The following is a 20252-nucleotide window of genomic DNA, read 5'->3' as shown; positions in this document are numbered from 1 at the left end:
AGCTTGATAACTAGGATCTATAGAGAACTCAAATTAATCCACATGAAAAAAGCCAACAATCCCTTATATCAATGGGCAAGAGACATGAATAGAACTTTCTCTAAAGACAACAGACGAATGGCTAACAAACACATGAAAAAAATGTTCATCATCTCTATATATTAGAGAAATGCAAATCAAAACATCCCTGAGATATCATCTAACCCCAGTGAGAATGGCCCACATCACAAAATCTCAAAACTGCAGATGCTGGCGTGGATGTGGAGAGAAGAGAACACTTTTACACTGCTGGTGGGACTGGAAACTAGTACAACCTTTCTGGAAGGAAGTATGGAGAAACCTCAAAGCACTCAACCTAGACCTCCCATTGGATCCTGCAATCCCATTACTGGGCATCTACCCAGAAGGAAAGAAATCCTTTTATCATAAGGACACTTGTACTAGACTGTTTATTGCAGCTCAACTTACAATCGCCAAAATGTGGAAACAGCCTAAATGCCCACCAACCCAGGAATGGATTAAGAAGCTGTGGTATATGTATACCATGGAATACTATTCAGCCATTAAAAAAAATGGAGACTTTACATCCTTCGTATTAACCTGGATGGATGTGGAAGACATTATTCTTAGTAAAGCATCACAAGAATGGAGAAGCATGAATCCTATGTACTCAATTTTGATATGAGGACAATTAATGACAATTAAGGTTATGGGGGGGAAGCAGAAAGAGGGAAGGCGGGGTGGGGCCTTGGTGTGTGTCACACTTTATGGGGGCAAGACATGATTGCAAGAGGGACTTTACCTAACAATTGCAATCAGCGTAACCTGGCTTATTGTACCCTCAATGAATCCCCAACAATAAAAAAAAAAAAAAAAAGAATGGAGAAGCATGAATCCTATGTACTCAATTTTGATATGAGGACAATTAATGACAATTAAGGTTATGGGGGGGAAGCAGAAAGAGGGAAGGCGGGTGGGGCCTTGGTGTGTGTTACACTTCTTTATGGGGGCAAGACATGATTGCAAGAGGGACTTTACCTGACAGTTGCAATCAGTGTAACCTGGCTTATTGTACCCTCAATGAATCCCCCAAAATAAAAAAATAAATAAATAAATAAAACCAGCACACTGTACCCCATGATTGCATTAATGTACACGCCTATGATTTAATTTAAAAAAAAAAGAATATTGTACCTATCAAAAGTCTTTCAATACACCATAAAGACATTTCCAGATAAACAATGAATGAATCTACCTCCTAAAAAAATAACTTAAAGGGTACTTCCAAAAGCAGGAAAATGATCCCCCAATTAGAAAGGGGTATATTAGTTCCTACTAACTGCTATAACAAATTACCACAGATTTAGTGACTTAAAACAACATAAGATTATTATCTTTCACATCTTTTTGGGCTGCAATTGAAGCATTGGCAGGGCTGCTGGAGGCTCTGGAACATAATTTGTTTCCTTGCTTTTTCTACATTCTATTTTTTTTTTTTTTTTGAGACAGAGTCTCACTCAGTTGCCCTGGATAGAGTGCCATGTCATCATAGTTCACATCAACCTAAAACTCTTGGGCTTAAGCAAACCTCTTGTCTCAGCCTCCTGAGTAGCTGTGACTACAGGTGCCCGACACAATGCCTGGCAGGGTCTTGCTCTTGGTCAGGCTGATCTTGAACTCCTGAGCTCAAGCAATCCACCGGCCTTGGCCTCCGGAGTGCTAGGATTACAGGCATGAGCCATCATGCCTGACCCTTTTTCTACATTCTAGAGCCATCTGCTTTAGATGGCTCTACTGTGATTCCTTTGCTCCTGCTTCCCTCCTCCATCTTCAAAGGCAACAATGCAGTTGAGTCCTTTTCAAATCTCATTACTGTGACCTCTTCTGCTGCCCTCTCCCACTTTTAATACATTAACTGTCATATATGAGTTCTATTTAACTTATGCTAGTTTTGGGCCCAGGGCCTCATGAAACATATAACTCACACATCTCTTGACCTAATAAAACACTACAATCCCAAAGGGGGGAAAATTTTTTGCTTGAGGATTAATGGCCATTATGAACTACATGGTAACTATCTGAACCAGGAAGTTCACGACCAACCAACTACTTCAGAGGAAACAAATGGTCATTGATGTCTTTCACCCTGGAAAGGCAACAATACCAAAGACAGAAATTAGGGGAAAACTAGCCAAAATGTACAAGACCACACCCGATGTCATCTTTGTATTAGGATTCAGAACTCACTTTGGTGGTTACAAGACGATGGGCTTTGGCATGGTTTACCATTCCTTGGATTATGCAAAGAAAAATGAACCCAAACATAGACTTGTAAGGCATGGCCTGTATGAAAAGGAAAAGACCTCAAGGAAACCGCAAAGGAATGCAAGAATGGAATGAGGAAAGTCACGGGGACTGCAAAGGCTAATATTTGTGCTGGCAAAATGTGAGCTGGAGGTTGGTAACAGATGAAGGAAAAAAGACTCTACGATGATATTATCTATAGTCATTGTGTAGATTTTTCACAAGAGAATTAATCAACAAAGACTTTTTTTTTTTGGTAGACAGATTCTGAAGTTGTCACCCTTGGTAGAGTGCTGTGGTGTCACAGTACCTCAAACTCCTGGGCTGAAGTGATTCTCTTGCTTCAGCATCCTAAGTAGCTGGGACTCCCACCACAATGCCTAGCTATTTCTAGAGATGGGGTCTTGCTCTTGATCAGGCTAGTCTTGAACCGGTGAGCTCAGGCAATCTACCCACCTTGGCCTCCTGGAGTGCTGGGATTACAGGTGTGAGCCATCATACCCAGCCTTAACTAAAGACTTAAAAAATTTTTTTTGTAGTGTGGCAGTCAATGTGTTAAGGAACCTTGTGATTAGATTGTGTCTACCTAGATAAGCCAGAATAATCTTCCTATTTTAACGTCAGCTGATTACCAACCTTAATTCCATCTGTAACTTTAATTCTTTCTTTGTCATGTAAATTAACATAGTCAGATGTGAATATTTTAGGGAGGCGAAGGGCAGTACTCTGCTTACCACAGGAGATCTGGAATGAAGGTAAGAATGGCAATCCAAGAAATCAGTAAACAAGTATTGCCATACTAAGTCCATGTGTTGGACATGGATCCTATAGACTAATTTCTGGATGGATTTCTGCCTATTTACTTCCCTGATATTTATCTCTGTCTCTCCATTTACCAAAAGGAGATGTTTGCATTTGGCCTCAGCCAGTTGGAATAACCAAAAGGTTAAGCAACCTGATCACCCATAGAGGTTTTGGGGAGGCCTTACACTGCCATCTCTTAGAACTGTACTGCCTTTAATATGTACTAAGAATTCTATCTTACATTTTAGGGATTAGGTGTTCACAAAGCACATACATGGGCTCGTTTCTAATTGATTTTAGAAACATAGATAAATTCACACATAAATGCATTGTAATGAATCTATAAATTCTTTAAGAGAAGTGAAAGGTACATTAAACAATATCATCTTCATTTTAGAGCCTGGAAAATTGAATCTCAGGTTTAAAGACTTGTACAAGGGACAGTGCAGAGATAAGGTCGTCTGAACTGAAGTTTCTAGTGCTTTCTTCATGAAGGAAACACTACCATGGTTAAGTGGCTTAGAGTTAAACAGCTCTGTGCCTCCTTTTCTTTTCCTTTCTTTCTTTCTTTCTTTCTTTCTTTCTTTCTTTCTTTCTTTCTTTCTTTCTTTCTTTCTTTCTTTCTTTCTTTCTTTCTTTCTTTCTTTCTTTCTTTTTTATCGTTGGGGATTCATTGAGGGTACAATAAGCCAGGTTACGCTGATTGCAATTGTTAGGTAAAGTCCCTCTTGCAATCATGTCTTGCCCCCATAAAGTGTGACACACACCAAGGCCCCACCCCGCCTTCCCTCTTTCTGCTTCCCCCCCATAACCTTAATTGTCATTAATTGTCCTCATATCAAAATTGAGTACATAGGATTCATGCTTCTCCATTCTTGTGATGCTTTACTAAGAATAATGTCTTCCACATCCATCCAGGTTAATACGAAGGATGTAAAGTCTCCATTTTTTTTAATGGCTGAATAGTATTCCATGGTATACATATACCACAGCTTCTTAATCCATTCCTGGGTTGGTGGGCATTTAGGCTGTTTCCACATTTTGGCAATTGTAAATTGAGCTGCAATAAACAGTCTAGTACAAGTGTCCTTATGATAAAAGGATTTCTTTCCTTCTGGGTAGATGCCCAGTAATGGGATTGCAGGATCAAATGGGAGGTCTAGCTTGAGTGCTTTGAGGTTTCTCCATACTTCCTTCCAGAAAGGTTGTACTAGTTTCCAGTCCCACCAGCAGTGTAAAAGTGTTCCCTTCTCTCCACATCCATGCCAGCATCTGCAGTTTTGAGATTTTGTGATGTGGGCCATTCTCACTGGGGTTAGATGATATCTCAGGGTTGTTTTGATTTGCATTTCTCTAATATATAGAGATGATGAACATTTTTTTCATGTGTTTGTTAGCCATTCGTCTGTTGTCTTTAGAGAAAGTTCCATTCATGTCTCTTGCCCATTGATATATGGGATTGTTGGCTTTTTTCATGTGGATTAATTTGAGTTCTCTATAGATCCTAGTTATCAAGCTTTTGTCTGATTGAAAATATGCAAATATCCTTTCCCATTGTGTAGGCTGTCTCTTTGCTTTGGTTATTGTCTCCTTAGCTGTACAGAAGCTTTTCAGTTTAATGAAGTCCCATTTGTTTATTTTTGTTGTTGTTGCAATTGCCATGGCAGTCTTCTTCATGAAGTCTTTCCCCAGGCCAATATCTTCTAGTGTTTTTCCTATGCTTTCTTGGAGGATTTTTATTGTTTCATGCCTTAAGTTTAAGTCCTTTATCCATCTTGAATCAATTTTTGTGAGTGGGGAAAGGTGGTGGGTCCAATTTCAGTCTTTTACATGTAGACATCCAGTTCTCCCAACACCATTTGTTGAATAGGGAGAATTTCCCCCAAGGTATGTTCTTGTTTGGTTTATCGAAGATTAGGTGGTTGTAAAATGTTAGTTTCATTTCTTGGTTTTCAATTAGATTCCAAGTATCTATGTCTCTGTTTTTGTGCCAGTACCAGGCTGTCTTGAGCACTATGGCTTTGTAATACAGACTAAAATCTGGTATGCTGATGCCCCCAGCTTTATTTTTGTTACAGAGAACTGCCTTAGCTATATGGGGTTTTTTCAGGTTCCATACAAAACGCAGAATCATTTTTTCCAAATCTTGAAAGTACGATGTTCGTATTTTGATAGGAATGGCATTGAATAGGTAGATTGCTTTGGGAAGTATAGACATTTTAACAATGTTGATTCTTCCCATCCATGAGCATGGTATGTTCTTCCATTTGTTAATATCCTCTGCTATTTCCTTTCTGAGGATTTCATAGTTTTCTTTATAGAGGTCCTTCACCTCCTTCGTTAGGTATATTCCTAGGTATTTCATTTTCTTTGAGACTATGGTGAAGGGAGTTGTGTCCTTAATTAGCTTCTCATCTTGACTGTTATTGGTGTACACAAAGGCTACTGACTTGTGGACATTGATTTTATATCCTGAAACATTACTGTATTTTTTGATGACTTGTAGGAGTCTTGTGGCTGAGTCCTTGGGGTTCTCTAAGTATAAGATCATGTCGTCAGCAAAGAGGGAGAGTTTGGCCTCCTCTGCTCCCATTTGGATTCCCTTTATTTCCTTGTCTTGCCTAATTGTATTGGCTAGAACTTCCAGCACTACGTTGAATAGTAAAGGTGACAGAGGACAACCTTGTCTGGTTCCAGTTCTAAGAGGAAAAGCTTTGAGTTTTAGTCCATTCAGTAAAATATTGGCTGTGGGTTTGTCATAGATAGCTTCAATCAGTTTTAGTTCTTTCTTTTTTTTTGAAACAGACTCTCACTTTCTTTCTTTTTTTTTTTTTTGAGACAGAATCTCACTTTCTTGCCCTTATTGGAGTGCCATGGTGTCATAGCTCACAGCAACTTCAAACTCTTAGGCTCAAGCGATCCTCTTGCCTCAGCTTCCCAAGTAGCAGGGACTACAAGTGCCCACCACACTCACATATATTTTTTAGAGATGGGGTCTCACTCTTGCTCAGGCTGGTCTTGAACTCCTAAGCTGAAGTTATCCATTTGCCTCAGCTTCCCAGAGTGCTGGGATTACAGGCATGAACAACCTCATTACATGCCTAGGGTCCATTTTCTTCATCTTAAAAATGATGATGATAACAATATATTCTGAAGACTGTTGTGACAATCCAATGAGATAGTCCCTGTGGTGGCATGACAGTTATTATTGGTGCTGTAGTAGATGCTATAGTAAACTGCCTGGATCCCAAGCCTCAGCACTACCCATGGCACACAGCTAAAGAGGTTATACCCCATCCCTAAAGAAAGTCTTCATCCAGTGACTAGTCAATGTGAGTATACAAAGCTGGCCACTGCAGCTCCAGAACTCCTGGAGAATGGGCTGAGGCCTGTGTTGTGACTGCATTGCAGCTCAACTCCTCTTTCTTCTCAATCCTTCTGTCACACCCACACAGGTGTGGATCTTGCCATAATTCCCCAACAGATGCTCTGCATACTAACCTATTGCACACTAGGTTCTGTGTGAGTACATGAAAACCATCTTCTGTCAGTCAGGGCCCCTTCCTGGAGTGCAGAAAGGCCAGTCTGGGCAAGGTGTGCACCGTGTGCTTTTGCAATACAACAACGCAGATTGTTCTTTCTGAGGTATAAGTCCATGAACCTGGCCTCCAGCTCTGGAACCCAGCCAACTGAGGCAGCCTTTATGTATGATGCAACCCCAGACTTTGGGTTGTTCTGTTTTTTGGTGCAGCCTCCTTTCCCCAATGATGCAATTCTTTACAACAGACCACAGGTTGTTCGCACGTTCCTGTTATTGAGCACAGAGAGCCTTGTAGCTTGGTCTCTTCAGGAATTCTGACACACGGTAAGATCCCAGGGTCTAAATGCTTCTACTTTGCCTGTGAAAGCCCCTGGCCTCAGAAAAGGAAGCTAGTGCAGGTGACCAACACTTGGGGCAGGGCTTCTGCAGCCCAGCCAGGGTGTTACATGAAACAATCAATAGAGATACTCTTTGGCCAGAGTTGTTTTTAGGGGGTTAGGACCTTATAATTGTCTTCCGCTCTCCAGCTCCCCTTCCTCTGAATAAGCATACAATGTGAGGGGAAATACAAATTGAAGAACTGCTAGCCTTCCCTTACTTCCAACCAGATTGCTACTCCAAATCTCTTTTGTTGGATGTTTTTGGATCACCAACTCTGCCTCAAGCCCAAAGCCCTTAACAAGGTGAAGGGATGAGTCTGGAGGCCAGGAGTCCCTGCCACCCTGTAAGCTTCTCCCATTGGTTTTTCCCTGGAATGTTACCCTTGAACTCTGATGACTTCCTTGGAATTGCCTGAATCCCCTAGCCATGCTTTCTTTTATTTGGGGACCTCTCTTCTTTCCTCTTGCCCTGTTTTTCTCCCCTGACTTCTCTTCCAATCCTGGGTGGAGTATCTCTCCTCTGTGCTCCCACAAAACCCAGTGCTTCCTTCATCCTCCCATATATTACATCGTGATGTTGTTCTGGAGCTGTGAAGACTAAAACTTCCTGAGGATAAATACACATCTACCTTGCTCACCTCTGTGTTCTCAGGATCTAATATTGGCCCTAATATGCAGGCGGACAGTAAACATTCATGGAGCAAATGCACATTAGGAAGGACTTCTTGGTTAGGGATACTGGCTTTTGAAAGTGACGAAATCCCACCTTGGACTAGCTGACAGCTCTGACAACTTGTGCTTTGCAGTATTACCACTGTGAAAGGAAGAGGAACCACTCCTCTTCATTCAGTTTCATCTTGAACAATATCAAGAAGATTAGAATTGATCTGAATTGGCCAATGTTCTGTGGCTGAGGATAAGGTAAGATGGTGATTTCAGCAATAGCCAAGATATGATATCAACCTAAATGTCCATCAACAGATGAATAGACAAAAATAATTATGGTATATACTCACAAAAGAATATTATTCTGCCTTGAAATAGGAGACCAGGTGTTGTGGCTCACACCTGTAAACCTAACACTTTGGAAGGCTAAGGAGGGGGGATTGTTTGAGGCCAGGAGTTTGAGACCAGCCTGGGTAACATAATGAGATCCTTGCTCTACAAAAAATAGAAAAATTAGCTGGTCATAGTGGTAGGTGCTATAGTCCCAGCTACTTAAGAAGCTGAGGCAGAAGAATTCTTTGGGGCCAAGAGTTTGAGGTTGCAGTGAGCTATGATGACACCACTGAACTCTAGCCGGGGCAATAGAGGAAGACCATGTCTCAAAAAATAAATCAATAAATACAAGAAGGAAATCCTGCTACTTGGGACAACATGAATGAATGTGGAGGACATTATGCTAAGACTCAGGGGTCCTCAAACTGCAGCCCGCAGGCCAAATGAGGTGGTGTGATTGTATTTGTTTCCATTTTGGTTTTTTTACTTCAAAATAAGATATGTGCAGTGTGCATAGCAATTTGTTCATAGTTGTTTTTTTTTTAAACTGTAGTCCAGCCCTCCAACAGTCTGAGGGACAGTGAATTGGCCCCCTGTTTAAAAAGTTTGAGGATGCCTGTACAGACCTAAAAAGACATGCACTGAATGATCCCACTTATATGTGGAGCCTAAAATAGTCAAACTCATAGAAGAAGAGAATAGAATGGTGGTTTCCAGGGGGTAGGGTAAAAAGAAAATGGAAAGAGTATGGTTAGAGGTTATGAAGTTTAGGCTATGCAAGATGAGTAAGTTCTGGAGATCTACAATAGAGCATAGTGTTTATTACTAACAATACTGCATTGTACAATACAATTGCTAGGTGGGTCAGTCTTATGCTAAGTGTCATTAACAATAATAATAGTAGAATAATAATAAATAGTTGGGAGGAAACTTTAGGAGGTTATGAATATGTTTACGGCTTTGATGGCATTGATGATTTTATAGGCATGTACTTATTCCCAAATTAATCAAGATGTATTCATTAAATATATACAGCATTTTATATGCTAATTATACTTCAATAAAAAGATATAAACAATGTTCAGAGTATAAAATAGAGAAGCTGCTCACTGATACGAGGCTCTGGGTACAAGGCAGACAAAACTTCAGACGTGCTACCAAACAGATTTACGTCAATGAGCCTTCTGACCCACCAATGCAGTAAGGATTCCTCTCATTTGTCAATTTATGCCTTACTGGATTCTTTCTCTTCTGTGTTTTCATTTTTATAGACTCCTCAGTTACCTAAGTGTTGCTTGGTTGCTTTTTCAGAATTATTTAAGTAAAGCTTTGCAGGGGATAGACATGCTTGAGCTAGCATCAGCTATACTGGGGAGTTTGTGAGACATGACACACAGGAAGTGCAGCCAGACCTCAGGAGAGACACCAGCTGGGAACAGGAGAGTTATGAGAAATCCAGGAAGTGATAATTATCTCTCTATCCAAGTTCCTCAACAGTGGAACAGTGTTATCGTTCCTGCATCTCTCTGTTTTTTTCTTCCCTCTCTGCACAATGACTGTTTCTCTGTATGCCTATGTAGGTGGCTACCCAAAAGCTTATGAATTTGATAGTCCTCAGTTTGAGAGCAGGTACACATTGCATAGCCTTTGTGAGTTCTAGTTCCTTATCCCTGGAAGCTGCCCACCACACGTTCAGTCAGCCCTGGCCCAAGGAAAAGGTCAGGTCCCTGTATACCTGACTGGCCCTGTGAGTGATGAGGGAAGTTGTCAGAAGAGTGGATCAGAAATTAAGCAGAGTCTGCAGATCTTGACCTCAGTTGATGTGAACTTGCACATATCCATGTGTGACTACTTAGGAAGTTATGCTCAGGGGTCTCATTCATCTGCAAAGAATGTATGAGCACAAGTGTGTGTGAGAGAGAGCATATGGGTGGTGGTTTCCCATTCATTTCTCTATGGCCTAATCCTACGATATGAACTGGGGATATAATGGTCAAAAAAACAGACCAGGTCCTTGCTGTGCCCTGCTCAAGGAAGCAGATATTGCACAGAAGGATCACACAGATGAAGAATCTGAACAGAGGTCTGAAGGGTAAGAACAGCTGACTTGTCAGTGGTGCATGGGAGGAAAGGGTGTCCCATGCAGGGGACAAACCCATGTCCAGGTCCTGAGATAGGAGGAAGAGGTGAATTTGAGGAACCAAAAGAAAGATGGTGTGGCTGAGGTCAGAGAACAAGTGGGGTCATTTCACAAACTGAGTTGGAGTCAGGCTGGCCAGACACTTGTGGACTCTGTGAGGATTTCAAGTTAATTTATGACCATGGCAAACAACTCAAGGGTTTACAGTCATCAGAACTATGAAACTTGGCTTGGCACCCATAGCTCAATGGTTAGGGTGCTGGCTATATGCACTGGGCCTGGTGGGTTTGAACCCCGCCAGGGCCTACTGAAAGAACAAGAACAACACCAAAAAAAAAAATAGCTGGTGTGGCAGGTGCCTGTAGTCCCAGCTACTTGGGAGGCTGAAGCAAGAGAATTGCTTAAGATCAAGAGTTTGAGGTTGATGTGAGCTGTGACGCCAGGCACTCTAACAAGGGCGACATAGTAAGACTCTGTCTCAAAAAAAAAACACAAAAAGAAATATGAAATATGAAATATGAAACTGATCCCATTTCTTTTCAAAGCTTAGGTTCATTACTCTGGCCTCATGTGCCTAGACAAGCATAAAGCAGGATGCACCTGTCCTCTGACTGCGGTGAAGGGAGTCACCCAGTTTGTTAGTCTTCCCATAATACAGGGACCCTGATGTTGAACCCACCTCATGGGCTAGACTTCTGTACCCATGATATGACTTCCCTTTGGGAACCCTGGGGTGTCCCCTGCCTAGGGACATTATCTGGGACTATCTCAGCCCAAGAATGAGATTCTAATTGCATTCACCTTCAGTACCTTGCTCCTCCTTTCCTGATGCCTCTTCCTTTGCTACTTCCTCACCTCCTCCCTTCTACCTTTTCCTCCTCAGACTGACAGGTCAGTGCTGGAGTGAGTGGTCAGTTATCATTATTGGGGTTGGGATTCCTCAGGGTTCTTTAGGATTCCCCTTCCTAAGTGTTCCCAGCTACCTGGAGTTCCCAAGCTATTTAATGCCAGCTTTTCCCCCTATCCCTAGTTTTCATCTCCAGGACACTGGGTTTCAGGCTTCTCAAAGGCTCTGAGTGCCCTAGGCCAAGGAACTGGTCCCCTCAGAGCCTCCCAGCCTGGAGGAGAGGAGTTCTGATATGAGCCAGTTCTCATAAATGATCCTTTTACCCTGGACACGGCTAGTGCAGGGGCTTCCAGGGACTCCCCAGCTCTGAGCACTGATCAATGTGACTCTGGCCCTGACTATAAGTCTAGTTTATTCTCTCATGACTGACCCCAGACTAAGGAGGCCCTTAACACTCCAGGGAAAAAAATCAAACCCATACACTGTGATAATAATAGCTGATTCTTAATAACATTTATGGTGTTCCAACCACCTTACATTTGTAGCTCCATCCCCACAACAACCTCATCAGTGGTGTTATGGGATGTGAATGCAAGCAGTGTCGCAGAGTATAGGTCCTGCAAATGAAATTGTCTAACAGAAAAGGAGATCACAGGGGCGGAGACAAGATGGCTGACTGAAGCCAGCTTTCCACAGAGGCTCCCGTCCAGAAGGAGAGTTAAAGGACAGAAATTTAGCAAGTAACCTGGTGGATTAGAGCTGCACCAAGAGAGAAGGTTGAAGAATGCACATCAACCCTGTTGAGGTGAGCTGCAACCCCAAGGATACAAACAAAAGGTATGAAATCCATCACCAAGCAGATGGGAGTCCCCTCCCCCATGAGAACGGCTCAGAGTGCCCCACAAATAAACAAGCAGAGTTCAAAGGTCCTCCCACTACACTCCACGGGAGAGACCCTCTAAAAACTGGACCTACCTCCCCTACTAGGGAGCCACGCCATTCTCCTGCCAGCCATAAAACTGTATAAAACTGTATATATTCTCTCTCTCTTTTTGTTTTTTTTTTTGCAGTTTTTTTGGCTAGGGTTGGGTTTGAACCCACCAGCTTCGGTATATGGGGCTGGTGCCCCACTCCTTTTAGCTACAGGTACCACCACTGTATATATTCTCTACCTGCAACTCTGAGCTCCCAGCACTCCCCTCCACTCTCACTCTGAGGTCTGGAGGCCTGTTCCCCAGGAGTCCAGATTCTTGGGTGATTTCTTGAGGAGTGTGGACAGGGCCTAAACTACAGCTGGTCAGTGCTGACTCTATGGCATGGGAGTGAGGAGAGGATGGTCGGATAAGAGGGAACCACACTGGAGTGACGGTGCCCCGAGGCACAGAGCAGCAGCCATATTTTGGCAACAATAGAGCTCATTCCCGGATATTCTGAAGCCACACCCCCTGTCTCCCTGGGCAACCAGAGGAGGCTGGGCATCTACTCAGGTGGCAACCACCATGGAACAGATCTGGGACAGAAATGCAGGCCCCGTGAGTAAAGGGTTTGCCTGAGGTGGTACCAGCCTTGGTGGAGCCCGGGGACTAGAAATGTACGCGCAGAGCCGAGAAGTTCCCAGGGTAGGGCTGACCCAGAGGACCGCTTTACTGAGCCTAAGATGCACCCGTCCCTTGAGGGATCGTCAGCCTATAGACAAAGGAAGACAGGAGGCTAGAACTGACAGGTAACTGAATACAAACCTGCAGGAGCAAAGACAGGGCCTGAGGTGCAGGCTCTGGGAACTCAAAACAGCTTCTCTTCTGCAGGGGAATTTAGCAGGGACAGAAACAACTTCCCACAAAGTTGTTCTGTTCTGTTCTGTCAGAAACATCAATCGGGGTGGGGCTGGAACTGAGTGAACACCCCCCAGCCTCCATCAAGCACGCGAGGTTGTCAGGCCTCACCTCCCCCTGCTAGATAGAGGCAGAGTGCAGTGGCCTGCCTGAGCAGAAATAGATTTCCTTGTGATTCAGGCAGGTGCAAACTCCTGGAGTATCTGTTCACAACAGGCAACTGAGTCACAGCCCTGCGGGGCTATCAGTGATGGGGTGTGACAGAGGTGCAAGGTGGAGAAGGAGGCATCAACCTTCCCAGACTGATCTATTTGCTGGGTGGGTCCTCCTGACTCTACTGAGCACTGGAGCAAGCCATATCTGAGTAGTCACCAGACCCCTGCGATCCAGTTGCCAGAGACCTTTTAAACTCTCCCACCTGAGACAGGTGCTGACTGAGGCAATTGATTTGGACTTTTTGAACTGAGCCAATTGCCCGAGGACTATTCAGGTGGTGCCCTGGGTGTGTTGTTGTAGGAAGGTTTGATTTTCCTTTTCCAATTGTTGCCTGTAGGGGGCGGGGTGACTTAATTGCTGGTATTTCTCCACAGCTGAGACTTCAACCCAGAGTAACTGTTTCACTAGGGTCAACCAGAGACCAGCTGAAAACAAGACAGAACCACTTAGCCCCACCACACCAAACAGGTCCCCAGATTCTCAGGCTATAGCACTGTACGGGTCCTCAATAAAACTCCAGGGGAAAAATCAAATGGTGTAAAACAATCATGGGGGAGAATCACTGGAAAACTCTGGTAACATGAATAACCAGAATAGATCAACACCCCCAAGGAAAGATATGGCAGATGTAACTGAAGATCCCATTCATAAACAGCTGGCCAAGATTTTAGAAATCAAATTCATAATTTGGAAGGCAAACAAGATTAATAGAATGGAGGAAAATTTGGAATTAGAAATTGAAGGAGCAATTCGAAGGTTGGAATGAGAAATTCGAGGAGAAATTCAAAAGTTGTCTCAAGAATTTAACAAATTTAAAGAAAAAACACCAAAGATTTTGACTCACGGAAGCAAGATTTTGCAGCCCTCAAAGATCTGAAAAATACAGTAGAAGCCCTCAGTAACAGAGTGGAACAAGCAGAAGAAAGGATTTCTGACATTGAAGACAGCCTTTGAACGCTCCCAAACTCTCAAAGAGGAAGAGAAATGGAGAGCAAAAATGAATCATTTGCTCAGAGAGCTCTGGGATAATTTGAAGAAGGCTAATATCTGCCTCATTGGAATCCCTGAAAGTGATGAAGTGACCTTGCAAGGCACAGAGGCCCTTCTCCGTGAAATTATGAAAGAGAATTTTCCAGACATGCCAAGAGATTCTGAAATTCAGACAGCAGACAGTTTCAGAACACCGGCACGACTCAATCCGAATAAGACATCCCCCCAGGCATATCATAATTAACTTCACCACAGTTAATACGAAGGAGAAAATTATGAAAGCAGCCAGACATAAGAAATCCATTACCTACAAAAGGAAGAATATTAAAATAACTACAGATCTCTCTGCTGAAACTTTTCAAGCCTGAAGAGAGTGGTCATTGACTTTTAATCTCCTAAAGTAAAATAACTTTCTACCCCGGATCTTGTATCCAGCTAAACTGAGTTTCATTTATGATGGAGAAATTAAATACTTTAATGACATTCATATGTTGAAGAAATTTGCCATAACCAAATCAGTTCTTCAGGATATTCTCAGACCTATCCTCCATAATGACCAACCCAATCCTATACCACAAAAGTAAACTCACTCAGAAACGTCAGATCAAACTCCAATTTCCACACTGGTGACAGGATTAAAAATGCCCACTGGACTTTTGAAAAACTCGATACCCAAAATTTCACCAGACTTATTAATATTCTCCATTAATGTGAACAGCTTAAACTGTCCTCTAAAGAGGCACAGGTTAGTGACTGGATACAAAAACTCAGGCCAGATATTTGTTGCATACAAGAGTCACATCTTAACTGAAAAGACAAATACAGACTCAGTGTGAAAGGATGGTCATCCATATTTCAGGCAAATGGTAATCAGAAAAAAGCAGGTGTTGCAATTTTATTTACAGATACAATAGGCTTTAAACCAACAAAAGTAAGAAAGGATAAGAATGGTCACTTCATATTTGTTAAGGGTAATACTCAATATGATGAGATTTCAATTATTAATATCTATGCACCCAACCAGAATGCACTTCAATTTATAAGAGAAACTCTAACAGACATGAGCAACTTGATTTCCTCCAGCTCCATAATAGTTGGAGATTTCAACACTCCTTTGGCAGTGTTGGATCGATCCTCCAATAAGAAGCTGAGCAAAGAAATTTTAGATTTAAACCTAACCATCCAACATTTGGATTTAGCAGACATCTACAGAACATTTCATCCCAACAAAACTGAATACACATACTTCTCATCAGCCCATGGAACATACTCCAAAATTGACCACATCTTAGGTCACAAGTCTAACCTCAGTAAATTTAAAGGAATAGCAAGTATTCCTTGCATCTTCTCGGACCACGATGGAATAAAAGTTGAACTCAATAACAACAGGAATCTGCATACTTATACAAAAACATGGAGGTTAAATAAGCTTATGCTTAATGATAGCTGGGTAAGAGATGAGATTAAGAAGGAAATTGCCAAATTTTTGGAACAAAATGACAATGAGGACAAAAATTATCAGAACTTCTGGGATACTGCAAAGGCAGTCCTAAGAGGGAAATTTATAGCACTGCAAGCCTTCCTCAAGAGAACAAAAAGAGAGGAAGTTAACACCTTAATGGGACATCTCAAGCAACTGGAAAAGGAAGAACATTCCAACCCCAAACCCAGTAGAAGAAAAGAAATAAACAAAATTAGAGCAGAATTAAATGAAATTGAAAAGAAAAGAATTATACAACAGATCAATAAATCAAAAAGTTGGTTTTCATATCATTGTATACAGTTATGATTTAATAAAAAAAAAAGAAATCATAAAAAAAAGTTGGTATTTTGAAAAGGTCAATAAAATAGATAAACCTTTGGCTAACCTAACCAGGAAAAAAAAAAAGAGTAAAATCTCTAATCTCATCAAACAGAAATGACAAAAACAAAATAACAACAGACGCCTCGGAAATTCAAAAAATCCTTAATGACTATTACAAGAAACTTTATTCTCAGTAATATGAAAATCTAAAGGAAATTGACCAATACTTGGAAGCACGCCACCTACCAAGACTTAGCCAGAATGAAGTGGAAATGTTGAACAGGCCTATATCAAGTTCTGAAATAGCATCAACTATACAAAATCTCCCTAAAAAGAAAAGCCCGGGACCAGATGGCTTCACGTCAGAATTCTACCAAACCTTTAAAGATGAATTAGTACCTATATTACTCAACCTGTCTCAAAATGTAGAAAAAGAAGGAAGACTACCCAACACATTCTATGAAGCAAACATCACCCTGATCCCCAAACCAGGAAAAGACCCAACAAGAAAAGAAAATTATAGACCAATATCACTAATAAATATAGATGCAAATATATTCAACAAGATCCTAACAAACAGAATCCAGCAACACATCAAACAAATTATACATCATGACTAAGTCAGTTTTACCCCAGGGTCTCAAGGCTGGTTCAATATACATAAATCTATAAGTATAATTCAGCACATAAACAAACTAAAAAAGAAAGACCATATATTATCTCAATTGATGCAGAAAAAGCTTTTGATAATATCCAACATCCCTTCATGATCACAACACTTAAGAAAATTGGTATAGAAGGGACATTTCTTGAACTGATAGAGGCCATCTACAGCAAACCCACAGCCAATGTTGTATTGAATGGAGTTAAACTGAAATCATTTCCACTCAGATCAGGAACCAGACAAGGCTGCCCATTGTCTCCACTGCTCTTTAACATTGTAATGGAAGTTTTAGCCCTCGCAATTAGGGAAGAAAAGGCGATCAAGAGTATCCATATAGAGTCAGAAGAGATCAAACTTTTGCTCTTTGCAGATGATATGATTATATATCTGGAAAACACCAGGGATTCTACTATAAAACTCTTAGAAGTAATCAAGGAATACAGCAGCATCTCAGGTTACAAAATCAACATTCATAAATCGATAGCCTTTATATATATCAACAATAGTCAAGCTGAAAAAACAGTTACGGACTCTATTCCATTCACAGTAGTGCCAAAGAAGATGAAATATTTGGGAGTTTATCTAACAAAGGACGTGAAAGATCTCTATAAAGAGAACTATGAAACTCTAAGAAAAGCAATAGCTGAAAATGTTGACAAATGGAAAAACATACCATGCTCATGGCTGGGAAGAATCAACATTGTTAAAATGTCCATACTACCCAAAGCAATATACAATTTTAATGCAATCCCTATTAAAGCTCCGCTGTCATACTTTACAGATCTTGAAAGAAATAGTACTTTGTTTTATATGGAATCAGAAAAAACCTTGAATAGCCAAGACATTACTCAGAAATAAAAACAAAGCAGGAAGAATCACGCTACCAGACCTGAGACTGTACTATAAATCAATAGTGATCAAAACTTCGTGGTACTGGCACAAAAACAGAGACGTAGATGTCTGGAACAGAATAGAGAACCAAGAGATGAATCCAGCTACTTACCGTTATTTGATCTTTGACAAGCCAATTAAAAACATTCAGTGGGGAAAAGATTCCCTATTTAACAAATGATGCTGGGCATCATTTCTACAGGCTGGCAACCTGTAGAAGACTGAAACTGGACCCACACCTTTCACCATTAACTAAGATAGACTCTCACTGGATTAAAGGTTTAAACTTAAGACATGAAACTATAAAAACACTAGAACAGAGTACAGGGAAAACCCTTGAAGAAATCGGTTTGGGTGAGTATTTTATGAGGAGGACCCCCTGGGCAATTGAAGCAGCTTAAAAATACACTACTGGGACCTCATCAAACTAAAAAGCTTCTGCACAGCCAAGAACACAGTAAGTAAAGCAGGCAAACAGCCCTCAGAATGGGAGAAGATATTTGCAGGTTATGTCTCCGACAAAGGTTTAATAACCAGAATCCACAGAGAACTCAAACGTATAAGCAAGAAAAAGAACAAATGATCCCATGGCAGGCTGGGCAAGGGACTTGAAGAGAAACTTCTCTGAAGAAGACAGGCGCACGGCCTACAAACATATGAAAAATGCTCATCATCTTTAATCATCAGAGAAATGCAAATCAAAACCACTTTGAGATATCTAACTCCAGTAAGATTAGCCCATATCACAAAATCCCAAGACCAGAGATGTTGGCGTGGATGTGGAGAAAAGGGAACACTTCTACACTGCTGGTGGGAATGCAAATTAATAAATTCCTTTTGGAAAGATGTTTGGAGAACACTTAGAGATCTAAAAATAGATCTGCCATTCAATCCTATAATTCCTCTACTAGGTATATACCCAGAAGACCAAAAATCACATTATAACAAAGATATTTGTACCAGAATGTTTACTGCAGCCCAATTCATAATTGCTAAGTCATGGAAGAAGCCCAAGTGCCCATCGATCCACGAATGGATTAATAAATTGTGGTATATGTACACCATGGAATATTATGCAGCCTTAAAGAAAGATGGAGACTTTACCTCTTTCATGTTTACATGGATGGAGCTGGAACATATTCTTCTTAGTAAAGTGTCTCAAGAATGAAAGAAAAAGTATCCAATGTACTCAGCCCTGCTATGAAACTAATTTAGGGCTTTCACATGAAAGCTATAACCCAGTTATAACCTAAGAATAAGGGAAGGGGGAAAGGGAGGGGAGGGAGGGTGATTGGTGGAATTACACCTGCGGTGCATCTTAGAAGGGTATATGTGAAACTTAGTAAATGTAGACTGTAAATGTCTTAACATACTAATTAAGAAAATGCCAGGAAAGCTATGTTACCCAGTATGATGAAAATGTGTGAAACGTTCTATAAAACCAGTGTATGGTGCCCCGTGATTGCATTAATGTACACAGCTATGATTTAATAATAATGAAAAAAAAAAGAAAAGGAGATCACCGCTCTCTTTTGTGTATGACAAGAAATTTTTATTTTACCACAACTTTTATAGGCAGTACTACACATATGCATCATAAATCAATAATCTACTAGCTCTAACTCAAAGACCCATGCCCTAACCACCTGGTGCCTGGATATCTACAGCTTAGCTGATAACAACACTTCTAACTTTATCTAAAGTTGTTTCTTATGCTAAGTAACTAAAAGTAACAAACGCTAAAAACCAAAGCTCTGGGAGGTCAAATGGATTCAAGACAGAACTCTGGGGGGCCAAACAGTTATAATGCTTAACTTTTAACAGACCATCTGGAGGCAGTCATTCATCTTCAGGGAGTAGTTTGGAAAATCCTGAGATATACAGATATCTGCTTGCAGGTCTGCCCCCACGAAGCTAGGCTCTAAATCACATCTATGTGATTAGATCCTTCACCACATATGGAGTTCTATGCAGTTTTTTTCCTTCCTTACTCTCAAAAGACTTACAACTTACTCTCTCAGAATGAAACTACTTAAAGGTTATTTTATAGTCTTTCCACCTATAGTTGGGAAATCGTCTCACCCTCATTTTGTGGATGTTGTCAAGATCACAAAGCTGTAGTTCATCAGGCCAGACTTTGAACCTCCATCCACCAGAGTGCACCTCACGAAGTCGTCCTCTTGTTGTCATAACAAATAAGCACAGCACCATGATGACAAGACGGGCTTCCCCAATGGCTGCCCAGGCTACCCCAAAGCCCAGCTTTCTAGGTTTATGAAGTTGACATTTACAAAGTTTCCAGGTTTACCAGTTTAGTTCCTGATTCTTTAGCCAAGAGGCATTTCTGTATAAAAGCTGCTTCAGAAATTCCCAGATAAGCCTTAGAGACCTTGGTATTCTAGCTTGGTGAGCCAAGGCAGAAGAGAGAGGGAAGTGGTGGCCCTGTGGGAAGTCCCTGTAGGAGCACCCAAGAAGGGTGCCTGTCCTGTCCCTGCCCAGCCCCATTCAGGCCCAGTGAGTTGAACGAAAAGACCCTGGGAATGAGGCTAGTCCCCTTCATGTGTGGGAGAAAGTGAAGGGCTCCTGCAGGATCTCTTTTGAGAAGGTTATGATTTATAAGCCCTTCTGTAAGCAGAGCTGGACTCTCCTTCCCATCAGGAGGGACAGACGGAAGGTGGCAGGATTGGAGGCAGCCAGTAGTCTGGCGTGGCCCTTTCTCTCTCCATTACTTGTGTATTTAGGCATTGCCCACAGCAAGGCAATTTATAAAGCATTTTATTGTCTGTGTGTCATTCCTCCTTCTAGTGAGCCCCACGTCTAAGGTAGGGCAGGGAGCATTA

General features: G+C 41.5%; 1 protein-coding gene across 1 annotated transcript in view; it reads left to right on the top strand.

Moving 5' to 3' along the window:
- The first annotated feature begins 7835 nt into the window (after positions 1-7835).
- The window catches only part of IL1RN (interleukin 1 receptor antagonist), a 28187-nt gene continuing 15770 nt past the window's right edge, over positions 7836-20252 (top strand). Inside the window, exon 1 of the mRNA XM_053589625.1 lies at positions 7836-7950. The gene's annotated coding sequence lies outside the window, so the exon portion shown is untranslated. The remainder of the gene's footprint in view (positions 7951-20252) is intronic.

This window comes from Nycticebus coucang, chromosome 4, assembly GCF_027406575.1.
Source record: "Nycticebus coucang isolate mNycCou1 chromosome 4, mNycCou1.pri, whole genome shotgun sequence".
NCBI lineage: Eukaryota > Metazoa > Chordata > Mammalia > Primates > Lorisidae > Nycticebus > Nycticebus coucang.
This window is presented reverse-complemented; position numbering and strand designations above follow the sequence as displayed.